The sequence below is a fragment of the Lissotriton vulgaris genome, chromosome 2_2 (assembly GCF_964263255.1).
Source record: "Lissotriton vulgaris chromosome 2_2, aLisVul1.2, whole genome shotgun sequence".
In the NCBI taxonomy this organism is placed as follows: Eukaryota; Metazoa; Chordata; class Amphibia; order Caudata; family Salamandridae; genus Lissotriton; species Lissotriton vulgaris.
Genome location: NC_141688.1, coordinates 74,527,696 through 74,547,822, shown reverse-complemented (window position 1 = coordinate 74,547,822; position 20,127 = coordinate 74,527,696). Strand labels below are relative to the sequence as shown.

At 47.9% G+C, this 20,127-nt stretch overlaps 1 protein-coding gene across 3 annotated transcripts in view; it reads right to left on the bottom strand.

Moving 5' to 3' along the window:
- Nucleotides 1-16,709, bottom strand: part of SIN3A (SIN3 transcription regulator family member A) — an 802,206-nt gene extending 785,497 nt beyond the window's left edge. Inside the window, exons 1-2 of one of the 3 annotated variants that reach the window (XM_086959309.1) lie at nucleotides 16,642-16,709; nucleotides 11,493-11,545 (exon numbers count right to left, since the gene is read on the bottom strand). The gene's annotated coding sequence lies outside the window, so the exon portion shown is untranslated. Of the gene's footprint in view, nucleotides 1-11,487; nucleotides 11,546-16,641 lie in introns of those variants that run through there. The other 2 variants (XM_086959306.1, XM_086959307.1) reach the window with 2 other exon arrangements.
- Nucleotides 16,710-20,127: the final 3,418 nt, after the last annotated feature.

The window sequence follows — 20,127 nt, the reverse complement described above, 5'->3', positions numbered from 1 at the left end:
GTTTACAAATGGATGAATTTGTATATTTTTAAATGTTTCCAAATTTCTTCATGTATATACGTTGGATAACATTTGTTATATATATATATATATATATATATATATATATATCGTTATAGCCTTGCAGAAGTCTCGTGGAGACGAAACTCGCTGCGTCGGCTGGCTATGATCTTGTATTGTGTTTTTAAATAACTGAATGAAACAGCATCAATCAAATATAAAGGATGAAGAACATTTTTCTAAACAGAAGTCTCTAACAAATTATTTCTTGGGAGTTTATCTTTTTTGAATAAAAATGACAAGAATCTTGATTTTGAGAATTACCAACTGTACCACAGTAGTTATGTCAATCTAATATATGGGTATGTGCTGAGCTCTGTTGAAGCCCTCCCAATGTGTCTCAGGTCTGCCTCTGCAGAGCCTGTGTGTACAGTTTTTAACTGCCATGTTGGCCTTGCAAGTACTCCTACTTGCTGGGCCCCCAATTTCCCTTTTACTACATGTAAGTCCCAAGGTAGCCACTGGGGCAGGTGCTGTGTATATAAAAAGGTGGGACATGTGCTTTCATGTCCTGATAGTGAAAAGGCGCTAGATTTGCTTTTCACTACAGCACGGCCTAGCTCTGCCATAGTTTAGCATTGGAGCTGCTCTGTAGCATATTACATGGGCGTCTACCAATTCGGAGTGGAAAGAAAATTGGATTTTGGGGTCTCTGGACTCATAATTTAAAAAACACATCTTTTAGTGAAGCTGGTTTTTAAACTGCAGGTCTGAAAATGCCACTTTTAGAAAGTTGCAATGTTCTCAGTTTAACCATTTGGCACCTCAGCCTGTCCCTAGAATACACGTCTGGGTCGGATGACAGTTGGGCTTTGTGAATTCACTCTAGACAGTCACACACACACAAAGGGCGCTACGTTGTGCCTCGCATATCCCATTACCAGCTTGATGGGTCTTCCTGAGCTATAGTGGTGGGAGGAGTTGACACATGAGCAGCGCTGTGCCTGACCCCACACTGCATATCCCCCTGTAGCGTGTCTGGAGCCAAGGCCAGGAAAGGCAGAGTCATGTCCACTACAAAGACCTTTCTTTGAAGTCTCCCTGCTCTAAAGGGCATCTTGGGTAGAAGTACTGTAACTCCGACATCATATACTCAGAAACAAATCTGGACTGAGGACATTCTGCCAGGAAGAAGAGCTGTTGTAATGCCAGGAGAGACTGAGACTTAGCTGCTTGCCTTGCTGTGTTGGTCTGCTGCTTCTTGCCTGGGAGTGAGAGTACTGGACTTTACTCTCTGCAACCTGCTTTCTAAAAGTTTCTCCAAGGGTTTTAGTTCAGATTGCCTCCTGTTGGAAGTCTCAGGGCATTCAAAGACTTAACTGGTATCTTGCCACCAGGAGCTGGGCTCCTCTGCTGGGACTCCTGACCTGTCAAGTGGTGCCAAACCCCGTCCGGGACCCTTGGAGGGGATTCTGCTGCTGCAACCAAATACTCGACGCGTAAACTCCAAGCGTCACTTCGGAACCTGGCGCATCCCTATGAAATCGTAACATTGCCACTGCCTGCACCAAAGCTGTGGTCCCTGTTCGCTGAATGTGCAACGCAACTAATGCAACTTACAACGCAAGTCACGACGGTACTGCAGCGCCTCCAAAGTACCGCTGCTGCAGGAGTCCCGAGCACTGTTTCACCAAAGTTAAGTTTGTGTAGCACAGCTCCGACGCAGCTCCTGCGGCCTGGTGGTTCAACATCAAAGCACTGAGCTATGACATCAACGCATCATAAACACCGTGTTTATTTATTTGGAGTTTTATACAGCGCGGGCTAGACCCGGAGGTATCAGAGCGCTTTACATAGGTTGAGAACAAGAATAGTTACACTATAAACATAAAAGTAAACGTAAATAATCACATCAATGTAAAACATTTGGCAGGTAAAAGCGGAGAGAGGGATGAACATAGATAAACTCCTCATGGAGCAGAGGGGGACAGGAACCAGGCAGAAGGAAAATGATCCAGTCCGGCAGACCTGTACCAACCAGGGAACGCCCGTATCCAGACCATCACCACCTGGCCCTAAGCGAAGGCAGTCCAAAAATAGGTCAGTGCAAACACCCACTGGAGGGTTTGTGGATGCGGAACAGCAACTCAGCAGGACGGTATCTCTCGCTGAGCCGAAGACAAGCAGACCACAGAGAGGCCATCAAGGGAGGTAAAGATGGCTGCCTCAAACCCACCCTCTTTATCGACAGGAAACAGAACAAAAGGCGATGGGAGAGCAAGATTAAGATTTAGATTTCCGGCGCTAGACAAAGACCAAGCCAACGAAAACAACATCAAGAACGAGGCAGGCAGCAAGCTGTGAAAATCCCGTTGAAAAACGTCCAACCTCCATGAAGGAGGACTTCGTTCGTGATGGCCAGTCTCACAACACATCGGCCATTCAAAAGTAGGGAGGAGACCACAGACTCAAAACGTCTCACCCATGGATGAAAGCTATCCCGACTCCTGGACCGCAAGAGGGGGGAGAGAGGGCAGAAGACTGGAACCCAATGCTCTCTCCCTGCTCCGAACGGGGGACATGATCTCGGAGACCACAGCAGTGCGGCATGAAGATGTGAGGGGCCGCCGTCTGGAAGGAAAACCAAGTGAAAACATGCCAGTGGGAAGAAGTCATGGCGGGATGCAGAGCAATAGTGGCCGAGATCAGAAGGTAGGTGATAGCCAAGGGATAAAAACCCAAAGGGTGAATCCCGAGCTCGTACCCTCTCAGCTGCATTGCGCAGCTCAACCGGGCAATCGGCCATTATGCTGGGAATCTGATGGCTGAGATAGAATCTTTATTTTTGTTGTCGAGTTGCTTCGATGTCGGCGATCAAGTCTTCATGGAGAAACTCAGCAAATAATAGCATACAAGGGGGGCGCTAGAGGGCGCACTGCGTGATGGCTGACTTCTAAGTCGGCTCCGCCGGACGGGCGCGTCTCCTCGGAACCCCTGACCCTAAACCTGACCCGACCCCAGCAAAAAACGGCGGAATGGACGGCTGACGGACACGCCTGTAATCTGTGGCGAGCCCGGCCGAGAACCGGACCGCACGCCGGAGATAGCCGACCTGACCTCTCCTGGAGCGGACCGGCTGCCCAAAATGGCGGCGCGCGGCTGCGGGGACTGCAGGTGAAATAGCACGATGACGCCCACAGATGACCACTGGGATAACTCCCCCTCACCGCGCTAGCTGTGGGGCGCTGCTGACGGCGGATTTCAGGTGGGATGTGCCTGGGAAGCCTGCAGAAATTGCGGCGGACTGTCTGCGTTTCACTGCGGCCAAAATGGCGGAAGCGGTGACACGCACGCTCGGCGAACCTGCGCCGGACGCTGCCAGCTCGCGATTATGACACAACGGAGCCCCACCGGCGCGGAGACCTCACCCTGCGCAGCTGCTACGGAGCCCTGGGTGGAGCAATGATCAGAGGTGAGCTGCAGGAGACGTGCGCTTCGGAGACTGCTCACCGCTGCTGACCGCTGCCCTGCCGGCACAGCCTGGACCCGCCAGCGGCGGCGGACCCGCCTGACACGGCCTGGGAGTGTTGGGGACACGACCGGCGCCCTGCATTGTATGCGCTGGCGCGTGCCACCACTGTACAGCGCACAAAACTGACCTGCACCACCGTAGAGCTCGCCACATGGCCCAATGAGCAGGGCCCCGACGTGGGGGACGTCTGGAACACGGCTGAGGCGCACACGGCACACAACCACGACAGCATTACCTCAGAGCCCTCCAGTCCCTAGCCCAGGTGGCCCCCCGAGCGCGATGGGCAAGCCGGACAAGCAGCAATCGAAACTGCCCTTTGAGACTCGGAAGCAAACGACGAAACCAGGCGCTGCACAAGAAGCTGCTGGAGAACAGGTACTGGAGGAGGGCGCCGGCATGGAGGTGATACTGAGGGCTATCCAGCAGAGTCTACATGACATGAATGGCAAGATGGACAGTGTCGTGGCGAGGGTGGACACCCTATCTAACAAGCTGGAAAACCACGAGGGGAGGCTGGAGGAGGCGGAGCGCAGGATCTCCTCGTTGGAAGATCACTCCAAAGAAGTGGCAAAATCACACGGCGCCCTTGAGAGGACCCTGGAAACCCTGAAGGCGAAGGTGGAGGACCAGGAAGCGAGGTCCCGCCGCAACAACGTACGCATCTCGGGCCTGCCAGAATCCACCAACACGGGCAAGATGGAGACATACGTGGAACGCATGCTGAAGGACATCTTCGGGGCAGACAGCTTCTCCGACGTCTTCCTGATTGAACGCGCTCATCGCTCTCTGGCCCCCGTTCCGAAACCAGGCGCTCCACCTCGAATAATCATCGCCCGGGTGCTCAACTATAGAGACAGAGACACTATACTCCGGTTGGCGAGGGAAAAAGGCGCCATTACCCATCAAGGCAACTCACTGGAGTTCTACCCAGACCACACCATGGCGGTGCAACAAGCCAGGAAGGAATTTGCCACAGTCAAAAAGAAGCTCCGTGAGCTGGACATTGGGTACGCGATGCTGTACCCTGCAAAACTCAAAATCCTGACGGATGGTAAGCCGGTGGTCCTCACGACGGTGCAGGCTGCACAGGAGTACGTCAAGACCCTCGCCAAACGTCGGAAAAATCAGGAGACTGCGGGCAGAATGAGCGACAACGACTGAAAGCGAGGCAGATCACCGTGTGCATCATCAGACTACTCCGGAACTGTTGGGCGCCACACGGAGATCACTACAAACTGGGTGAATCGTCGCGTGGCACTCCACGAGACTGGGACACCCGCTGCTGGCGGACCCTGGATGAGAATCGTGCATGGCGGTGGCGCAGTGAGTACTATGGGGAACTGTTTCTACAGAACCGACACAGGGACATTGGGCCTCCACTAACTGTTGATGGACAACTTACGAGGTACGATACCTGGCTATCACTGTGCAGCCTGAGACACTGACATTGAGGGTGCTAGGTACTTCCTGCGAGTGGTCTTGTAATTTGGGAGGGAAGTGGGGAAAAAATGTTGAGGGTCACTAAGTGCCTGCGGGGGGTCGGGGATGGGGTGGGGGGGGCAGGGTGTTCATATTGATGATGTACTAGCACGCTATTCGCGCCCGTCCACATCCACTATGTGGATGGAGATGTGTGCTTTCGGCGGCACCCCCAGGAGGGTGTTCCCCACAAAAAGTTTACTCACTGTTCTGAAGTTCGGGGGGGAATGGCTTTGGCGAAGTTTGGGTGCTAAAGTGGGTGGCGGGGGGATGGGGAAACTGTTTGATGTTACAGTATTTGCACAGTGTCTGAGAAGCATTGCGACCTCTTTTGCTGCCTTCATAGCAAATGTTAGGTTTGTGTTATTCCATAGATGGCCACACAGACCACGCAGCGCACATGTCCACCGGACCACACGCTAATGGCGCGCTCTGACACGCTTAACCTCATAACGTGGAATGTCAGGGGGCTGGGGAACCCGAAGAAGAAAAGGCAAATGTTTGCGTACTTTGACAGGCTCAAGGTCGACGTGGCCTTCCTACAAGAAACTCACTTGGCACCCACCTCCACGCACGGGCTGGGAAACAAATGGGCAGAATCTACAACTGGCTCATACTACTCATCGTACTCCCGCGGCGTTAGTATACTGGTAAAAAAAGGCACTCACTTCAAAATCACAGACACGCACACTGACCCGGGGGGTCGATATGTAATAGTAGTAGGCGAGACGAGACATCATAGGCTGGCTCTTGTGAACGTGTATGGTCCGAACGTGGACGATGCAGATTTTTTTGAAAGGCTGTGGCATATTATAGCTGATGTACGGGCGGACAATGTGCTCTGGGGAGGGGACTTCAACGTCACACTCAGAGACGGGCTTGACAGGGCGGCACACACGCTTGAGCACCACACCAAAGCAAGGGAAATGCTGCTTGACGCAATGTCTGATCTACACGTAAGTGACCTGTGGAGGACACTACACCCGGGGGAACAGGTAGCCACACACATTAATGCTGCGAATAGGAGCTGGTCCAGACTAGATTTTTGGCTAGCCACGCAAGACGTTCTCGCCTGGGTGGAGCAGATTACGCATCTCCCTAGAACACTGTCAGATCATAGCCCCGTGCTCCTACGCTTACGGATCCCACACTATGTCCCACCGCCTTACACATGGCGCTTCAACGCACAAGCACTGCGCGACCCGCTTTATGTTGATACACTCCAAACAGCGATCACTGACTACTTCGCGCTAAATGCCCCTACCACGGAGGACCCGTGCCTTCTATGGGAAGCGTTTAAAGCGACAATACGGGGCGTGTGTATTAACACGTCTGCAGGTATACTGAAGGATATACGCCGCCAACTTACTAGAAGGGAGGAGATACTCCGGGATCTGGAACAGCGCTACACAAACACTGGGGACACGGCGCTATTAAGCGACATACAAGCCATACTGCTAGAATACAACACATTTGCTGACGACGAACTCAAATACATATTTAAGAGGACCACGGCCAGGAGATATGGGGAAGGGGGCAGGCCGGGCAGGGCCCTAGCAGAAAAAATCTGCTCGGGGAGGGCACCACAACACATAACAGCTATACGCACCACACAAGGCACACGCGCGCACGACATGCCAACCATAATGGGCGAATTCAGGGAAACCTACGGGGCGCTATACGAAGCCAGGCCACAGATGCCACGGGAGGAGATATTGGAGTACATGGCTGACGTAGAGATTGCCTGGCTGGCAGACGGACACAGGGAATACCTAGCTAGGCCCCTCACGACACAAGAAATCATTGACACCATCAAAAGGCTCCCTAATGGCAAAGCACCGGGCCCAGATGGATTTGGCATAGAATTCTATAAAACGTACGCTAGCATGCTAGCACCGCATCTGGTGAACCTGTACGAGGCCGCTCATGAAGCCCAGACTCTGCCACCGTCTATGAGAGAGGCGTTGATCATCGCCATTCTGAAACCTGGCAAGGATGAAGAACAGTGCGACTCCTACCGGCCTCTCTCATTGATAAACGTTGACACCAAGATCCTAGCCAGCATCCTGGCGGACCGGCTAAAACCACTAATGCCGATGTTAATACGACCCGATCAGGCGGGGTTCATCCCGGACCGGTCGACTGCACACAACACCCGCACCCTCTTTGCTTTGGCGCACTATTTGGCCCCAGACATCAAGGCGGTTGCTGTATTGCTGGACGCGGCTAAGGCGTTCGATACGGTTGACTGGCCGTTCCTACACGCAGTTCTGCTCCGGATGGGATTTCCCCCCTTATTCATTGGCTGGATCACGATGCTGTACTCAGGCCTGACGGCCCGCATACGGGTGAACAAACATCTCTCGACCCCGATCGACATCCGACGTGGCACCAGGCAAGGGTGCCCCCTCTCACCTATGCTGTTTGCCCTTATACTGGAGCCCTTGGCGTGTAAAATAAGACAGCACCACCACTACTCAGCCATTCAGTTACCCACGCGGCCCATACACATTGCCCTATATGCGGACGACATGGTCTTATATGTAAAGAACCCGGAGTCCAACCTAAATCCCCTACTGCGGGAATACATTAAATTCGGCCAATATGCAGGGCTCCGCATTAACTGGAACAAATCCCTCATACTCCCACTGACAGATAGCACCCAACCCATGCCCCTGGACTACCCCCTGGAATGGCAGGAGGAGCCGACGAAATACCTAGGCGTCTGGTTCCACAGGGATCCAGAACTAGTAGTCCGCACCAACTACGGGAGGGCTGTCTCTGCTCTGGAAGACAAGGTCAAACGATGGATAAAACTACCGCTCTCACTGGCGGACAGGCTTGCCATTGTAAAGATGGTGCTCCTGCCCAAATTTTTATATCTTTTTACCAATATCCCCATTAAGCCCCCGGCGGAGGTTTTCCGTAACATTAAAACTCTCATGCTCTCTTTAATCTGGGCGGGTAAGCAAGCTAGACTGGACCTGCAGACTATGACGCTCCCGTACGCTAGAGGGGGATTCAAGGTGCCAGACATCTATCTATACTACCAATGTGCTCAGGCGCAATATGCGCATCATTGGTTTCACGAGATTCCCTTCCTCACACATGTGGCTGTGGAGCATGGAGATGCTGACCCCATCCCACTAACGAGTATACTGACACACAAACGTCCCAGACTACACGCTCACGATATTAACCCGGTGAACACCACGGTGGAAGCATGGAGAACACTCAGTAAGATGGCGAAATGCACACCACTCTATGCACCGGCACTCCCGCTGGCTCACCACCCGGCGCTGTCTGTCACGCAAGAACAGGTGGGAATGGACCTCCTTAAACGGGCTGGCATAGACACCCTTGGGGACTTGTACAGGGAAGGGCACTTTATACAGCTGAACCAACTCACCTATATCCAGAATCCAACTCTGTTGTTTAGCTTTAACTATTATAGACTCCAGAGGGCGGTGAAGGAACACTTTGTGTCTTTTCCAGCAGAACCACAAGCGCTAGCACCACTGACACTCATGATCAACACCCCCTCGGCTGCACACCTGGTATCCCGGCTGTACCGCTGCGCGCAAGCTAGCAATGGAGGTAACACTACACGAGCCAGGGAAAAATGGCACACGGTGCTAGGGGAGGACCTCACGGAAGAAGACTGGGAGGCCTCCTGCATGCTAACAGGGATGCTAACACCTAACGGGAACCTCAGACTGATCCACTACAAATATTTGCACCAGATGTACCACACCCCTGCACGTTTGCACAGATACGGGCTGAGAGACAACTCTAATTGCACTAGATGTGGGCGGGAACACGCGGACTTCATACACTTGGCATGGCACTGCGACGCTATATCACAATACTGGGTTCAGGTGATACAGACACTCAACGCTATGCTAGGAGCCCAATTGCCGTGCACTGCTAAAGTTTGTCTCCTGGGACTGGTGCCAAACTTGCGAGCGAGACGGCGTAAACTTTGTGTGATAGCGCTATTAATGGCGAAGAGACGAATATCCCTACACTGGAACAGTAGGCGAAAGCCTAAGGTGAGAACTTGGTTGGAAGATCTGACCTACTGCAGAGACACCTTAGTCACGTATGAGGAGGAGCTGCCTATGGGATCCCGCCCCAGAGACTTTTGGGAGCCCTTTCAACAGTATATGTTGTCAATGGCGTCTACTGACAATGAGGACTGAGCGCTCCAATGTTTAATGACTTTATGCCGCTATGGGCCACATTTGTGGGCAAGTGGAGGGGGGAGAATGCTGTGACACAGTGCTTTACGGTTTACAGGGGGTTGTTGTTTTGATGTTTAGTGAAGTTCCCCCTAGGTTCCGGGGGCCTTTGTAAAAAATGCCACAAAATGTAAGACTGATCAGGCAAATTTACCATGCGGATGCATTGTCGAAACCACTGCCTACGCTACCACCGAGCATATGCCGCCGGACCTATGGTTGTCGGCTGATGGGCTGTGTATGGGTGTACTTTTCATTTGTGCCTGTGTACTCTGCCAAGCCGGCCTATTGAGGTTGTAGGCGAGAATGACTGTCAATTTTCTATGACAATGCACAATAAATGTCTTACCCAAAAAAAAAAAAAAAAAAAAAAAAAAAAAAATAATAGCATACAAATCCCCATGGTGGAGAAGGATCAAAGGGGGGCAAATTCCAGGAATATTGCCAAAAAGGCGATCCCTCACCCAGGAGCTCTTGGACAGAGCTCCTTATCCGTCGGCCATTTTGAAACCATTCATGATTCGCAAATCAGGTTTTCGCTTTGGGTATAGCACTGAAACCGCTCTTCTTTAAGTCTCTGAATATATCAAAGCTATCTTGATTAAAAACTCCCCGATTATAGTAATGCTGTTGGATCTTTCTGCTGTGTTTGCTATGATCTCTCATGCTATTTTTAAGACAGTTTCCCCCCCCCCCTTTCTCCTCTGCAACAAAGCCTTTTGATAACTAAAGCCTAAAGTTGCTCGACCAGCCTTCCCCCTAAGAGAGCACCTTGGGATTGCTAGAGCAAGCCCCAGCCCACTTATAAGGGATACCGGGACTCTTTCTACAGTACACCTCTTTTTGGTATACTGAATAAAGAGCAAGCTCCTATAAGCGTTGCAAAATAACTGTAAAATTCTGAAGGCTATGGGCCTAACCCAGCAAATTAATAACCATTAATAACCATACCCACTAAGCGAGACATACGCTTGATCTGATTTTCAGTCCTGCTAACTGCAATAAATTCAAACGGATTATTGAATTACCATGGGCTGATGATTGTCCTTATTATATTAAAAATGTATTGCTATTTCACTGGAACCATAATTGAGATCAAAAACCAAGTATCACTTCGCCAGAGTGAAAAGTTATCAATCCTGACATGTTAAATTCTAAATTAAGAGTAAAAAAGGCCTGATGCTTGCAAAAGCACAAATATTTACGGAAAAGTAAATCTCATCAACATTTTTAAAACCACCCTCAATGATATTGCTACTTATCAAAAACTTTACTATTAACCCTAAAGCTATCCTTGCTAATCCCCTGCACTTAAAATGGAGCAGAGACAGTTCTCAAAATTGGAACATAAAAAAATACTTCACACAAAGGAATACATAATATTACCTAGTGAGAACCACTGAAAAACGATACTAATAAAACCAATAAGGCACAAAATGTTCACAGCACACTATTTAATGCTATCGAATCTCTAAACACATTCTGGACGCCTGCAGTGCTTCTTAAGTAATAAGTCACAGGTAGCTCTGTCTTTGAATGACATCATCAACCATTCCCTTATAACAGTGATCATTCCCACTTCCCTAAAATCAGCCATTATCCGATCTGTTCTTAAAAAATAGACTTTTAATCAAGAAGCTCCTTCTAGTCATAGGCCTACTTCATTATTAACTTACTTGGAAACACTTTTAGAAAGAGTTGGCAATGTTCAATTACAGCACTTTGTAGAACTAATAATCTTCTGCATAAAGCACAAGCTAGGTTCAGGGTATTGAATCTCTATCCATTTTGACAACTGATGGTCTGCGGATGATGGTCAATGGCAGTGACAGGGAAGTAGTTATTTTATTCAATCGCTCTATTGCTGCAATACCATGGACCATCATATTCTCCTACAGGACCCAAAAAAACTTTGAGATGCGAGAGATCCACCATGAGCGGATAACATTTTTCCTTGAGAAAAGGACACAAGCGGTCCAATTTGTTGCCTTAATGGCAAATGTCAAACCTTTGAGTCAACGTTTTTCAAGGATCAGCCTTACCACCGGCACATTTTAATGTCAAAGTTAAACCTTTAACAGATGTACTAAGTTAATTCAATGTAACCACATGGATAATATGCAATGCAACTAACAATTAGCTAAAAAAACTTCTGGGGTCCTGTCAGACCTTTCTTTGACATTGGAAGCCACACAAACCTGGAAAAATAAAACATTTGTAAAAACGTCTGCATACGTTACCAGATCTTTCCATTTCACTCTTTTTCCCAAAAGGAAGAGTCACTTCTTGACTTCTGTAACGGGTATATTAAAGAAAACTATTCAGATACTGCTGAACATTTTTAATACAGCTGCTAAAGTGACATTTCCCATAAAGAAATCTGAATTTATGTCCAACGCCATTTGCCAACTTCAGTAGCTGCCCATTCATAAAGTAATCAGCTTGTATAAGATTCAAGCTATTTCATGGGGCAGTACTGAAGCTTCTGAGGAAAATAATCATAGATATGACTATGAAATTGTTGGGAATTATTATAGCCAAGAACATTAAATTGGGAGAGAAAGCATTCCAAATTTTAGGGGCTCACCGCTGAAATAATATTCCCCTAAACATCTGTTGCAAGAAAAAAACTGGTGTTTCATAAGATCCTAAAAACTTGGCTATTTAACCACAGCCTTAAACACATGCCCCTGGCTTTGTGAGTTACTTTTCTTGCAACTAGAAACTATCTGGGAATATTGGTGCTCTTTATTAATCCATAACCTAAAAGTCACATTTTACAAACTACTCAAGCTATGGCAACAAACCCGCTGGAGACAACCATGTGGTTCCATCATCATCTTTCTAAATAATTTCCCCCAAAACACTGACATGTGGACACCCTAGTGTCATTTTTGTATGTACTATGCAGTAAAAAAGTGATTTGTTGAAATGCTTGAATTAATATTGAAAACTATAAATTCATCTGGGTAGTATTCCATAGTATAGGTTATTTTCTCAAAGAATGGGAGAAACCATATGTAAATAATGTCACCCCCTGGCTCTCTTCTCTTACAGCCCAGGCTCACCTTACCCTCACAACCTCTCCTGGAATATCTATTTGTACCCCTCTATGTGTATAGACTTCAGCTGTCCCGTAGCTAGGTTCACTCTTTCTAAATCATTACATATTTGCATATGTACACATAAAGCAGCATCAAATCTAGTATTATAAAATGCCCCCATAGATTATATTTAAATTCGACTTGTATATATATTCTCAGGAGCCGTAACCATCAGCATAGGTGGGTGACCACACAAACCATACAATGCTCATCTTTGTGAATGCCAAGGCTGCCACTTTCAAGGAGCCACAAATACCCTGTTTGACAAGCATGCCATTTATATCATTTAGAACTCTCAAATTAAATGTTATCATCACTCAACTCGTTTGATAAATTGTATTTCTGCAATCCTAGAACCTAATTCATGTTGCTTTCTGAACTGCTGCCCAACTTTTTTCAGAAAGTTTGATTGGATAAGGGTTTTCTGTGGTGTTATCCATTGTTGTCACAGAATGAAAGCTTATGCAATATGTTTTGTTACAAAGAATAACTGACTACATGTAGGTATCAACTTATCAGAGATTATGATTGCCACCGTTTTTTTGCCCACATTAGATTTTGAGATGGTTGCATTCTTTCAAAAACTACTGTAAAACGTACTATTTGTTGTACAATGTTTAGATTGTATTTGGAGAGAGCGGGTGCTTGCTATCACATAGATTCTAAATGGTCACTATTCCTTCCTTCATTCATATAGCTGACGTGTGGGGCTTGGAAAGGGTTTTTAGGTCTCACCTACAGACAGTTTTATCTGTTGAAAGATCTATTGTGTACAGTGTTAATACATATAGTAATCTTTGGGTGAGCTCATTGCCTATCACTGGTTGACTTACATGTCATGCTTCTTATGAGATTGCATTCCTTTCTCTACTTCCATGTGTCCCTTTACTGGGGCATATCTTCTTTACCGTCTTTTGATTCGATGACTTCTATCCTTCTCCGACTGCCACCAGGGTAATACTTTTTTTCTTTCAGCACTCAATGAGGAGTGTTGTTTTCTAGCTCTCTCTCCCCCCAATGTTGCTTCTCACTCACTTCCCCGCCCCCGCTGCTCCTGCAAGATTTCCCTTCCTCTCAACGTCCCACTCTGCTTTTATTTCCTAACCCACTCCCACCGAAAGCTCCTCATCTGCTCACTGTTTAATGTTGCTCCCGGTCACTTAGCAGCACTACCTTGTCCCCATCCTGCATTTCTTTTTTTTACACTTGCATTTCTTTTCTTTTTCAAAGGGCCCTACACCTGCATTTTGCTTCTTGGCTACTCCTTTCTCTGCAAAGCATTTTCACACACACTTCTGTTTTTTAACTTCCAGTTCCCAAATAGTTGTAATCAATATTGAATATTGAAGCAGTAAATTAAAATGTATAATTTTATTAATTCAATTGTTTAGTTTCTTGTCAAATAGATTTAGTTAGGACATCCAGTGTTCACAAGGGATTTGGGAGATACTGTTGCTTAGTGCATCTTCAGCAAGAATAGAGATGGCATTAGTATTGGAGACACTAAATCCCTTTTTAATTGTAGGCACTAGGGTTCACAGGCACTCTAGTCACCAGGCTTCTAACTCTAATAATCAGCATTTAATTTTAATCGAGACCAGTCCAGTTACTGCCAAATGCACAAACATTCACCTTTCACTAAATGTCCCCCTTTTCTCGCTCTTAACATCAGCCTACCACCCATACAAAAATGGTGCACAAATAAATAAAGTGTGTCAGTGGTATGCTAATTGGTTGAAGACGCTAGACAAACGCCCGGATAATATGACAGGTATCTGTATGATAATAAGCAATAGAAACATGACATTTGGACCTGGTGTTTGCGCTACCTGTACTGTATTTGCTATGTCTGTACGGTAGCACTTCCTGAAGGGACAGACTGTCACGGGGCCTTGACTATGCATCTGTATGGTAGCATGCCTGGGATCGACGAGAGGCTGGACCCTCGATTCCCTGAATAAGTGTGGCATCAAAATCACATATTAGCCCAACTGCACCCTTGGAACACAACATAACACACAGGACCAGAAAAGCTCAAACATGCTTTCAGTGACTGTCATGTGATTCAGACATTGCTCAACATTAACAAATCCTCATACGGATCACAAAAGGCAACTCATGGCACCGTCATACGCAAAACATGCCTCCAAACATCGAGCTGTCTAAGTGTTCGCCACCTCAAAGATAAATCAATTTATATCTCAATAACCACTTGCCAATAGAATGACATCAAAGCCTCCGAGAATAAAGAGGTCTATAAGCGTAACAACCACCTGTAATGGAGTAACGGCCAACTAGTCACTGTTGAATGAAACATACTGCAATAACCTATAGCGCATACATACATTCTCATAAATGAAATGCTTCACAATGACAAACTAAAATCGAACAAATATTGACAAAGTTCCACAGCTGCCCATAATGTTCTCTCACCGCCACATAGAGACCATGCCATGTCTGCCAGAGATGTCCTTCATTGGTCAGAGAAGAGTTGGGCTAACAATGAAAAAACCAAGAGCTACTGAATTGGTGCCAAACTGCTGTCCTAGCCAAACCAGTGTTCCCCATGTTCTGTCAGGTTCAAAGATACCCCCTCTGAACCTGACCAAATATGCAAGGGGGTCTTGGGGTGGTCCTTTTTATATTAAAGTGTAAATTCCAGCTTGATTGTCACATCCTGCATGATCGATCTGCTGTTGCTTTTAATAGGACACTTGGGGAGCACGTCAAAGAAGCCTCACCCGTCACGGGTGAATCTTAGCTGACACTTAGTTAGTGCCCTTCTTTTGTCTTCCCAGCCTGTCAGGCACCAAGCACAGCAGGCCTCTTTTGATATTACAGTCTCACAACCCGTTTGACAGGTCTGCTGGGTATATATATATAACATTTGGGGAACACTTCAAATGGTGGAAAAAGAATGTCAAAACTATTTGTGAATATCCACTTTCTAGTTCTTATAAACTCAGCTTTGTTATACCAAACTTCTGTCACTGAGATTGTTGTGGGTATAGGCCCTAAATCAAATTAGATTTTGGTGTTAGGTTTCGGAGTACACTGGGATGACCATAATATTTTCCTCACACACACACACCAAGTTTAGTATGGCCAAACTCATCACCAGCTTGAAAATACCCAAAGCGGGTGGGGTTAGCCCCATGAACCTTACCCCATTGGTTAGGCACTTGACAGAATCTTTGCCTGGCACATGTGGTGGTCTGAACTACTGGGCCTTCTCAAATTAACCGCATTCTCTTTGGGTGTAAAGTCACACAGCATTCTGCTGCCCTGGTGGCTAAACTGGTTTATCCAAAAGTTTATTTGCACATCTATCTCTCACATACCCTTACCCATCATACCGCCAGGAGCTGCTCGTCCCATAACACGATAACCGCACCTCGGTGGTCTTCACAAACCAAATGAAAATGCTTCCCATAAAGGCTCACAACAAAAACACCCTTCCAGTGAAACACCCCTCACGGTGAAGCTTGCTATCCATTCGGGTAAGTACTTCAGGGAACGACACAAGGGTAGTAAGCGACGTACACATGCTACAATCTGGCAAAGGTGCCGTGAGCCACAGATCCCAACCCGCTTTGACCACTTTTTGTGTGCCACATCTGCACCTGTCAACGTAGCCATCCATTACTGAGTGTCACAGAATTGTGGCCCGCCATCTCCACCGTATACGTCCGGTAGTCCATGACATCAATAAACCGCATGGATCGGCGCCGGTGAATCTCACGGCAACAGGCTTACTGCCACCAACCTCCCCCTCCAGGAGACCCTCTGACAGAGAACCGGAAGTCGGGGGTGGGCTTCAGGGATACGCAGAGAGACCATGCGTCCCCAGGGAAGCCGAGACCCGAGGCGTCCGCCCCTTGGACACCACGGGCGCACACGTGCCCGCTATTGCCACCACCAGCTTCAATGTTTCCGAGCCTGGTCCGCGCTCTGACCGCTCGCACGGCTGATCCGTGACCCCTTTGGTCTGGACTCCACCCCCGCGTGTGATCCAAACCCCTTCTGATCAGAGCCCTCTTTTACCGATCTGAGCCCCTCATCCCATGCATTAAATAATAATAAATAACATTAAAAACTTCATTGCCTCCCCTCTCGGCGCGAACCCAGTTTCCTCGAACAGAACTCCCGCCCCAGAGGGCTCCCCGGGTCTGCGCCCTCCCCATGTCTGATCCCGCGCCTGACTCTCACTTTAGAACCTCCCTCCCTCCCCGCAGTCACAGGCGAGTACCGGGTACCGCGGATTTTCAGGGGCAGCAGCTGTTACCTGGACGCCGGGTGAGGATCGCTGAGGGTGGGAGAGAAAGGTTCGCCTCCTCGGGGCGGGCCTGTGGTGCAGCCAGCCTCCCATGGAGGGCGGACCGAGAAGTTAGGCAGCCCAACCTCTCGGGGCGGAACCAGCCGGCACCTTCCCCTTTGGGGGCGTGAACAGAATGCAGCCACACACCCCCTCTCCCCGTGGGCGGGTCACACGTTCACCCAACAGACGCCCCTTTCTCTGAGGCGGCAGTGGTGCGTCGACGGGTCTTCCTCGGTGTCGTGTGTGTGTGGGACCGGCGCGTAAAGCTACATACATGCATACATGTAGTGACCCGCATCCTCCCCATGTCCTTCCGCAGGACCAGGGTGGAACATGAACCCCATTCTTTTGGAAGGCTTCACCCCGCGGTGTGACGGTGCCCACAACAAAGTGCCAACCGCGCTCTTCGAACGGAAACAAGGTCCCTCCGTGCTCCAACCGCCCCCTTCACCCCGAAGGGACGGGTGCAAGAATAACATATTCGTTCAGCCATACCATCCGCCTCGAATGAGGAGGTATACATCCTAGCCTTCCCTCGACATGGAGAGCTAGCCAACATTGGGAAGGAAGGCAGAGACCGAGGACCGACACGCAACCATACAAGGGCGTTACACGGGCCTCTGCAGCCCATGCGGTGTGGGGGTGAGGGGGCGCTTCCATTCAACCCAGGGGCCAGTGAATGTATATAAGATACGAACTGGGGCCGCCACTGCAACCAAACCCTGTTAATAACCTATTCTCCCATGCGCTATGTATTGCTAAGGGAATCTGAGCACTCTTTATCAGTGGCACCAAACCTCAAACATGCACATTTTCGTGCAGATCCCTGCAGAGGGAAGCAAGCATTGGTAGAGCCATTAGGTCTCGCCTATGCAAGTGCTATTGACTTTGTCCATGTGTTTTAGCTATGCTGTACACCAGCGTGCCTGCTGTTCAGCATGTTTAATAAAAGTTAGTGTGGTCGAGAAGAGTGGGGGTGGACTGGCATAGACTGGGGTACAGTGGGGTGGGGTAGAGTAGAATGTCATAGTGTGGCGTATCGCAAATTGGGGGGAACTTGGAGTAAAGTAGTCTAGAGTGGCATGGAATGCTGTAAAGCGAATTGTGTAGAGTATCGTAGATGGGATTATTTATTTATTTAATGCAATTTTATATAGCGCGGACTCTACCCAAAGGTGTTGGAGCGCTTCACAATAGAATCAAGTACGTTACATGAGGAAATTTACATACTCACACGTTACAGATACAAATAAGATAGATGAAAAAGTAAAATACGAAGAGGTGGCAGTCACACAAAAATCAAAAAGACAATAGGATTAGGATCATTCAGGCATAGATCACATATTAACAGCATTGTAAGAACTTCCTTGAGGGATGTGAAAAAGGATGTATTAATTCTGGAAGTGTCTTTGGAAGAGAAGAGATTTGAGGTCAGTTCTGAAAGTCCGGTTAGAGGTGGTGGTACGGAGTAGTGGAGGAAGCGAGTTCCAGATTCTGATCGCATTTTCTGAGAAGGATTGAGCCATGGATCTTTCCCTTTTGAAGGTGGGGGACTCAAGCAGTGATTTTTCCGCATTACGAGAAGGTTTAGAGCCTCCAGAGATTTAAAGTTTATTTGCCAGGTATGGAGGGGAGAAAGTGTACAAGTCTTTGTGGGTGATACAGGCAGTCGTGTAGATTGATCTTGCTTTGATGGGTCAGGACTGATTAGCATATGGCTGGTTCTAAACTGTAATGGCATGATGATCATTTAAAAAAAAAAATTAGGCCCTTATCGCTGTACTGGGGTGAATGTTTGACAATGTTCCGGATTCCGTCCATCTTTTTGTGTTCCAAACTGGCATAGCCTAATTTACCAGAAAGTCCCTAATATATATTACCCAGGATACCTAGGGCCTGTAAGTTAGAGTGTCCCCCAGGGACTGTAGCACTTGTTATGCCACCCTAAGTGGGATGCAGTAAAACGTAGCCCCAGTCTGCCACAGCAGCCCGGAAAGTCAGTTTTAATCTGTTTTCTTAACTTTGCCATTTCAGGTAAAGGCTAAGACTAAACCTCCCCTTTTAATATATGTAAGTCACCCCTAGTATAGGCCTAACAAGCCCTAAGGGAAGGATGCCGTATGTTAAAAAGTGAAATGTGTACTTGTATATGTTTCAGATAGAAAATCCCTAAATTATTTTTGCAGTGAGAAGGCTAGTAGCCATTAGCAAGTACAGAGTTACAGACTGACACCTCAGCTGTGCTAGCTTCTGAATGAGACCGCTAAAGTTGATAGTGTAAGGCAGTGGTCTTCAAACTTTTTTATTCTGCGCACCCCCACCCCAGTGTAGGAAAACAATTCGCCGGGCCGCCCCTCAAAATATTTCACAATTATTTTATTTAACTGGCAATGTTTAAATATGTCTAGACTTATTTAAACATTGCAGCTAAGTTCTGTCACTGTTTTAGAAATGCAAACAAATACATGATTTCCAAACATACTATTCCGGTGAGGCAGGCCTTACTAATGTGCAAAGGATCCAGTGTGGTTATTCGAAATGGCAGTGTGGGTCTTGGAGAAAATTTGAAGTCCCTTCCCTGTTTACACCTTCTCCCAGCCAGGATTTAAATGACAAAGGATGTGAATGATGGCCCATTACAGACGTGCTTACTGCTGCTAATTTTTTTATGCTGAAAACAAAGCATAATGTTTCTTTTGGCCAGAGCCTGGCGCACCCCCTGGGATCACTCGAGGCCACCTTAGGGGTGCCCGCCCCCCAGTTTGAAGACCTCTGCTGTAAGGTATCAAAAGGATCAGGGCATTAAGTCTGATTTAATGGTTAATTCAAATTTAATGTCACTGGTGGGCAAAGTGCAACTTTAGAAGTTGTCACTTAAGTTGCCCAAGGGTTCCAGTGCCCGTTTACTGTTGCACTGGGGTGTGTCCTGCAGACAGCTTCCTGCCCTCCTGGGGAGACTGCTAATGACACCCAGGAAAAGAAACAATAAAGGGTTGCCACTGGAGGATGTGTTACCTCTGCCAGGCAGGAAGCCCCATTGGTGTTAACCCAAAAGTCAAAGCCGCCTTTGAAGGGCAAATAATGAACACCTGGGAAAGGGGCTGCTCTACAGTTCAGGTAGACAAGCTTGCATCTGTGAAGGAGAGGGCAAACCTGTTGTCAAACCGTTGTTCCAGTAGGTAGTAGCCCCTTGATAGCCTCACCTCTGGGGTGTTCATAGAAGATGTGGATGCAGAGAGAGGCGTTCGGCCACCTTGGGAAGGAGAAGAATGGTGCATCCTGGGATAGCCAGATGCTGCACCTCCGAGGATGTGGTCATCATCTTATGTAGCCACTGCATAAGCTTAAGTAGCATTTGATTTTATGGCATGACACAGAGTATAACACTATGGACATCTCCTTTATTGCCAAGCTCACAGCAGCTACATTTGAAGAGTCTAGAACTTCAATACC